Here is a 7,388-nt window from a genome sequence, read left to right as displayed (position 1 = left end):
GACAGGAGGAGAGGAAATGGCCTCAAGTTGCGTCAAGGGAAATTTAGGTTTGATATCAGGAAAAATTTCTTTACAGAGAGGGTTGTGAAGCATTGGAACAGGCTGCCCGGGGAGGTGGTGGATTTGGTGCTGAGAGACATGGTTTAGGGACCCTGGCAGTGCAGGGGGAACAGTTGGACTCGATGATCTTTAAGGTCTCTTCCAACCAGATGATTCTATGATTCAATGATTCTATGATCTGCCCTCTGTGATTTGCATAGTGTTAAACATCAGAGATCTACTGCGGTAAATGACAAAGATTAAGAATGCGATGCGTAGTATCCCAATGGCACCCAGATTGGGAATATGGCTATGCTGATTCTCACACAGAAGTGTGGAGGGAGGGTAACACCATTAATTACAAATAGGAGATGAATGTGTTAAATAATTGTATGTGAGTAAAACTAAGGTAATCTTCACCCTGATAAGTGTTTCACTAAGTAAAATAGGAAACGCAACGACCTTGTTTATAGAGCATGAAGGATATCTGAGAGAGAATGGAGTTACAGGAGCAGGTCCAGAATTTTGAATTTTGAAATTCTGGCAAATTACATTTTTAAAACTAAAAATGTTTCTACTTTTCCCTTATATTTTAACTAGTAGCAGTCATAATTCCTTCATATAAGGTTATGATTTCAATCAAATTTCTGCAAAGGCAGACATAGTCACATGGAAGAACTGCTGGGTCACAAGAACCAGTCTCCAGGTTTCTCTGGCAAAACTGTCATAAACTTAAATAAAGTTAAATAAAATATTCTTAATTACTGCATAATTATATGTAGGGTCTCCTCAAATGCCAAGTACACAACAACTGCTATTGACATCAGTCAGAATTTTGGATTGATCTGTGAAGTTTTAGGTAGGAAGAGATTCAGATTCAGAGAAAGATGTGGGCATTTTAATAGGTCAGAGGAAAATACAAAAACCTTTGACTAGGATGCTTGTCTCATCACAACAATAGTTCCTTATCAGAATCACATAGAATTCTCAGGGTTATATATTTTTCTTCTCTTACCTTCTTTGCACAGACACACACAATCATGATTTCTGCCTTGTTTTTGTGTAATAGATAGAGGTACATTTTTGAAAAAACTTTCAGTTTTGTCAAACCAACACTTTAAAAAATGGGAAGAAGGTTAGAAAATTCCCATACAGTTCTAGCCCATTTGTATACCTCAGAAAACAGTGGCTTTTTAACCTCATGTATTTGGGTTTGAGTATTCTTGCCTTGTCCTTCTAGCTGGCTGCATCTGTGTTTAATGAAGGTGTAACCACCAGCCTCTGCACTGCAGATAGCATGGGGAAGAAGGTACTGCTGTATGTGCAGCTCATCCTCCGATGGAACGAGCCTCTGTCTCTGAGGGCGCATAACTCATAAGACACTTAAGCCAGGCTGCTGTGATGTTCGATTTTATGGACTCACAAAGTCTTGAAGCTGCCGTAAGCGAGGGTACATGCCAATATTTGTGTGCTCAAAGTTTGAAAATGGTTTCTTGAGATAGGAGAATGCATAACAACATAGGTCCTGTTCAGCTATGACAAGATAAAGCATACTGATGTTGAAGACTATGGATTTCCTACATCTCAGTGGTCTTTAAGTTTAATCAAATATGAGATTATTCTTTTCACATGACAGAGGGAAAAGATTAGTCTCTAGGACTAATCGAAGGAGACTCCTTCAGCCAGGCACTGTGGAGAAAATGCAATGCTGAGCTGAAAAAATGTAAGGGTTTTAATGTGTGGTTAATTTGCTAAAAATATTGTTGGAAACATAAGAGTATTTTTCCTTTTATCTTCCAGTGAATAACAGATCCAACAGTAAGATACTGCGAATTATCAAATATTTTTGTCCAACTTATGTTTGAGCGTTTTGTCTTAACAGATTTCTAAAATTATTTATAATGAGCAGTACAAAGAGAAACAAGAGAAAATACTTAGCTTAAGATGCTAAAGCTTAAGATGTTGGTTTAATTTAATTTGCTTTCCCTTAAAGAATAACGGGAAGCCTCATAGAAAACATTTTATTTGGAAAGAGCCTGAAGCAAGGCTTTTTGGCAGTCAGCTCCCTGGGATGTCAGTTTGGTCCTTTCTGACACCTCTTTTTTTTACATAAATATCATGAAAACCCAGTAAGAAGGAGAAAAAAGACTTACCTTTGTGAGGGGTCAGCCTTAGAACCTGTGACCAGACTGATTTAGCGTTGGGGTGCTAAAAATCTAGATTAATATCCTTTTTCTGACTTGCTGTGTTACACTCAGTGGATCACTATGTCTCTCTCCTTCTGTAACTTTTGTCCTTTTAGACTGAGTTGTACTCCTGTGTCTTTTTATACAGTCCATCCCAGACTGAGAAACCAGGATGTCTGGGTAGGATTGTAGTGCAAGAAATTATTAATTGTTGTTTCTCATTTAAAGTTATTTGAGACTTTTGTAATGTGTGTAATAGGAAAGTTAGGTATTACAACTGAAATAACTTTTCATTTAGAATACTTGTGAATTTAGACCAATTTACATGACTCACCTTCATTAAATGACCCATGTAACAACAACTGTGAAGTCACAATCAGAAAACTTATGACTTAAGCACTCAGCGATGAACAAGCAGAGTACAGCATCAAGTATAGCACTGAAGTATAGCACTGGAGGCAAACAAAGAGAAAACATTTCCCAGTGAAGTGGAGGTTTGCATAAATAAGGGCTTACACAGCCAGAAATCTTGAATCCAAGATACTGGATTAATCAGTATCTTTTTGCAAGCTAAAATCAGTTTATTCTTTTTTGACACTGAGTGATGGCCTGCTCCATAGCTGGGTTTCCACCAGGATGTTGTATTTTCAGGACTCCATTTTGGAGCCATGTATTTCCCCCTTCGTTTAAAGTATCTCTATGGCCTGTCATACACTTTCTTAGGCAGAACAACACACAGAGAGACATTCTCGTTCTCTCTGTTATATGAGTTCTGGTTTTGTAAGCACTCTCTGATTAAGAAAACCTCTCCAAAGAGCCTCCTGGATGCAAGCCACTGCCGTCTCAAGCAAGTACTTCATACAAATCCTTTTCATAGCTTTATCAAGCACTGTTTTAAAAGTAGTAAAGCAACCAGTTGTTCCCACTGTTTACTTTCTTTGTCTACGGTCCTCCCTCCTAAATCCAGACTTGAAAATTGACTTGAAAATTTAAAGGGAGTCAGGCACATCCAAGGGTATTTCTTTGAGATGTACAAACTTGAAAGCTCTGTGACCTTTATTTTAGCTCTGTGTTTATCTGGTGTAAGGATTCATCTTGCTCCTTTCTGTGCTGGCAGATGGGAACAGCGATACAGCCAGCCATACTGTTTAAATGGACTTTAGAGTCTGATACAGGTGCTCATGGAGAGGATGTGACAGCAGTCTGTGTTCGTAAACTGTACATAAACAGATTCCCCAGACTGTCACAACTGTTGCTGTATTTTGTTCATTGAATAAGCACGGTTGTGTTCTGGCAGCAAGAGGCTTCATGCAATGTGTTCTTCCACAAGGTAAACTCTATTTTTTTTTTTTTTTCATCTGGGATGTCTCCATGTGGAATTCTAGTTAAGTCAAAGGCGGTAGTGTTGAGGATTCATTGGAAACAGCCAATTTAATCCTGCAGCTAGTGCAAGTATGTTTTGTTCAATTTGGTCAAGGAATCCAGGCTTATAAAATGACCTTATAATGGGTTTTGAGGAATTGTTTACATGACAGAATCGAGACCGATGAAAAACAGAGGGGGTCACTCTTCAGAAACAGGCTGCATACAGGAAATGGCAAACGTATGTGTCAACTTTTCTTCCAAGTTCCAGCATGGACATGAAAGAAAACATTAAAAAGGCCATTTCAGGGAAGAAATTTCCACTTGCCTGTATATGTTGAATCACACATGGCAGCTAAGAGAATGCAGCATTACTGAAGCGTGGATGATAATGCTATTGCTGCAATTTCTAATTAGAATAAGCTTTAAAAAGTGTGCATGTCTTCCAGCTCCCTCTTCAGGACAAGAAGATAAGAGATATACTGAGCTATTTGCACTCTTGGCACTCTGTTCTGTTTTGGATAACGGAAGCCCTCAGCCTGATGCTGAACAAGCTGTAGTATTTCTCTTCTTTTAATTAAATTGAACTCATCCATTAGTTGCAAGTACCTTGCCACTGCAGTTCATGAGACTGTTTTTTAAGTACTGTACTCACTGGAACTGCAGAGGAATGCTTTCCCACAGCTATATGCAATGATGAACTACCTTCACACTTTATTAAATAATAAGTATTTTGAAAAGAAATGTTAATTCCCAATCCTGATTTACTTCTACATCTTTAACACTGAGCTTGAGAAAAGATTTAAACTGCTCATATGACTTTTCGTTTCACACTGAAGTTACAGGAAGTTTCCAAATAATAACGGTCCACTTGGCAGGAATAAATGTAGACCAAATGGTGTAATCCCCACGAGGAAGCCTAATTCTCATATGAAGTATTTACAATAGCAAGCTTGGAAATCCAACAATAGGTTATATTGTTAATAGGTTGTTTATAGCATCTTTTATTGACTCATCCATTCTTAATGGTAACAGATTCAGTCACCTAACATTTTTCGTGTGGCAGGCAGTTCAATGTCCACTGTTGCTTTAAGAATCCTCTCAGGTAGTAGAAAGTGTCGTTCTGACAGTAAGTAAGACATAAATAAGACCTTTCAAAGTTCAGAAGTTCCCCAAAATGTGGCTGAACTTACTGATGCTCCCTTCTTGTGACCCACCAATAACCCTTATCTCCCCTGCCTTCATGACCCTTTAATGTTTCCCTGGCTCTCCATTCCCTTCATCCTCCTAAAGAGCTTGGCTATTTCCCAACTTGGATTTATCCAACAGACCACCCTCCTTGGAAACTCTCCCAGTCTTTGAAAGGACCTTGCAGTAAAGTAGCCTCGGTGCTAGTTTGCAAATTTTAGTTTCGCATACTGTTGAACCATTCACCTAACTGAATCCCATGCATGACCTGGTCGAAACTGGCAAACACCTGCAGTGTCAAGTTGTGGTACAAAAGTGATTAGGCTTCTGTAAAGTTAAGATCAGAAAATTTAGGCGTCCTAAAATGAAAACAAGGGAAAGGCTTTGAGACTTGTTGTACAAGTAGGTTGGGGTTTTTTTTAGTACTTCCTACACAGTTAATGAAGTTTTTGCACTAAGAGAACATTGCTGCTGAGGGCAAAAATTGTTTATTTTAAAAGGTTCAGCACCAGTTCGAAGCAAGCTAGCTGCCCAGATATTATTAATTGCTACTGTCCAAACTGCTTGCAACCTTTGTTTCTTTCTTAGTTCGTAGTATGATTTTTCACTGGACATTTCACAATTACTCATTGTGAGGAGTCAGACATAAAAAACCTATTTATTTTGATATCTGAGGCAAAAATTCCAGTGCTACAGCTTTGCATATCCTTTAACATACATTATACCCTTATCTGCTAGTTTCAGACATGAGAGGATGCTACAGCCTTGTACTTTACAATATTTTTCCATAGACTGCCGTTATCCAATAGAGTTTTAGAGGAGTTGTTAACTTTGAGTGCAAAGTATGGTGTGTCTCAAGAATTTTACTTTTAACAGCTAACTGCAACACACTTGTTCACAAGATTTGTTCCAGTACAAATCACAGACTGGCTCTGATATTCTTCAAATCTTCCAGTTTGCGTACAAGTAAATTTGAGCTTCACAGGCATTTTTGTAGATGAGAAAGTGTCACAAGCGTCCCTAGAATGTGCAACTTTGTGAATATTTAAGCAAGCAGTGTGAATGTAGCAATCTAAATACCTTTGTGTGCCTCACAAGGTGACAAGTGAACCCGGTGACAACTGGATTTTTCAATGTTGCCCATGTCCTTAAGGTATCCCCTGAAATACTCATGAAAGACTAGAATCAGCTCAGTGTTTCTCAGTAGCACAGGCAAAATTTCTCATTTCAAGAGTAATGTCAGAGCTGTGACCTTGCCCTTGAGTGTACTAAAATTCAGCCCCCGGGTTCAGAGGTGGGAGTGACAAGGGTGAAAAGGCTGTTGAGTGGGAGCAGAGTTTCCCATGGTGACATGTCAAAAGAGCAGTTCAGAGCAGTTCCAGGTTGGTTGGTGGTAGCAGAGAAAATAGCCTGCAGTAGGTCAGTGGGATCTCTGGGTAGATAAGTTGGGGAGTTAGGAACCTCCTGAAAGTTTGGCAGGATTGAGATTAAAAGTTTGGAATATTCCTTGAGAGCAAAGTGACTGAAGTCAAAGGAAAGGCTGCCAACCCCAGAACAGTGACTTTTATGCCTTGACCCTCTCCTGTGATAAAATAAGCAATAATCAGCTGTTTCTTCTATTATAAAGTAGACAATGGTGACCTTGCTGTCTCTGGCAGCCACCTGTCTATGCAACTTCTTGATCGCTTATGACTAAAACTAGCCTGCTAGTTATTTTATATTCTTGCAACAGAACAATACCCTCTGTTGTAACATGCTTACAGTCTGAATTTTATTTTCTGATCCTTGGAGTACCAGAACCAAAGATTGTCTCTGTGAGAAAAGAACATTGTTGTGATATGACACAAAGTTGTCTATATGCAGGGATAGATTGCAAATTGAAAAACTGAAATATGTTTAACACTGTTTTCTTGAGACTAAACAAACACAGTGCCCTTAGCGTATGGCATGTGCTTCAGCACCCAAAGCATCTCAGTGGCCCTTATTGATAAACTTGCTCTGTTTTATTGATATCTCTTCTGTACTGGGAGAATCAAGACTGTTCAGAGAATTTGAATACTGCTTCACAAGTGCTGTGTAAAGGGGCCAAATTATTTCCCTCCACCAGCGGAATGGAAACATTTTCCTTGCTGGCTGTCCCACTGGAGGCTGGACATTAACATCCCTCTGCAAAGGGACTTATTTTCATTTCTCTTGAGATGGGGATATTACGTTTAACTATCAACGTAAATGCCACAGAAATTAAAGACTGTATCAGAAATACCAGTTCTGTCAACAGCTGAAAATAAAGCATATCGATACTCAAAACCAAGCTGCAGTTCAGCAGCTTCACTTTGTGCAAACCCAACTTCTTTCACTTCTGCCATGACTTTACATGCTCTGAGCCTAGAATTTCATATTTACATTGTTCAGCTGAACATTAGGGTAGGATATATTTGATGATGTTTGTCTGCTATTTAAAAATACAATAGAGTAGTAAGGTAGATTGATCCTTGTGATAAACCTCTGGTTGGTAACCTTAACAAGAGAGATGGTGTTTATTAATATGTACTCATTTAATTTGTTTCAGGATCGTGTAAAACCAAAAAGCAAAACAAACACAGAAACTCTCTT

Source organism: Buceros rhinoceros, unplaced genomic scaffold (genome assembly GCF_000710305.1).
Source record: "Buceros rhinoceros silvestris isolate BGI_N320 unplaced genomic scaffold, ASM71030v1 scaffold35206, whole genome shotgun sequence".
Taxonomy (NCBI): Eukaryota; Metazoa; Chordata; class Aves; order Bucerotiformes; family Bucerotidae; genus Buceros; species Buceros rhinoceros.
The sequence above is the reverse complement of the archived record's forward strand: the minus strand, read 5'-3'. Positions refer to the sequence as shown.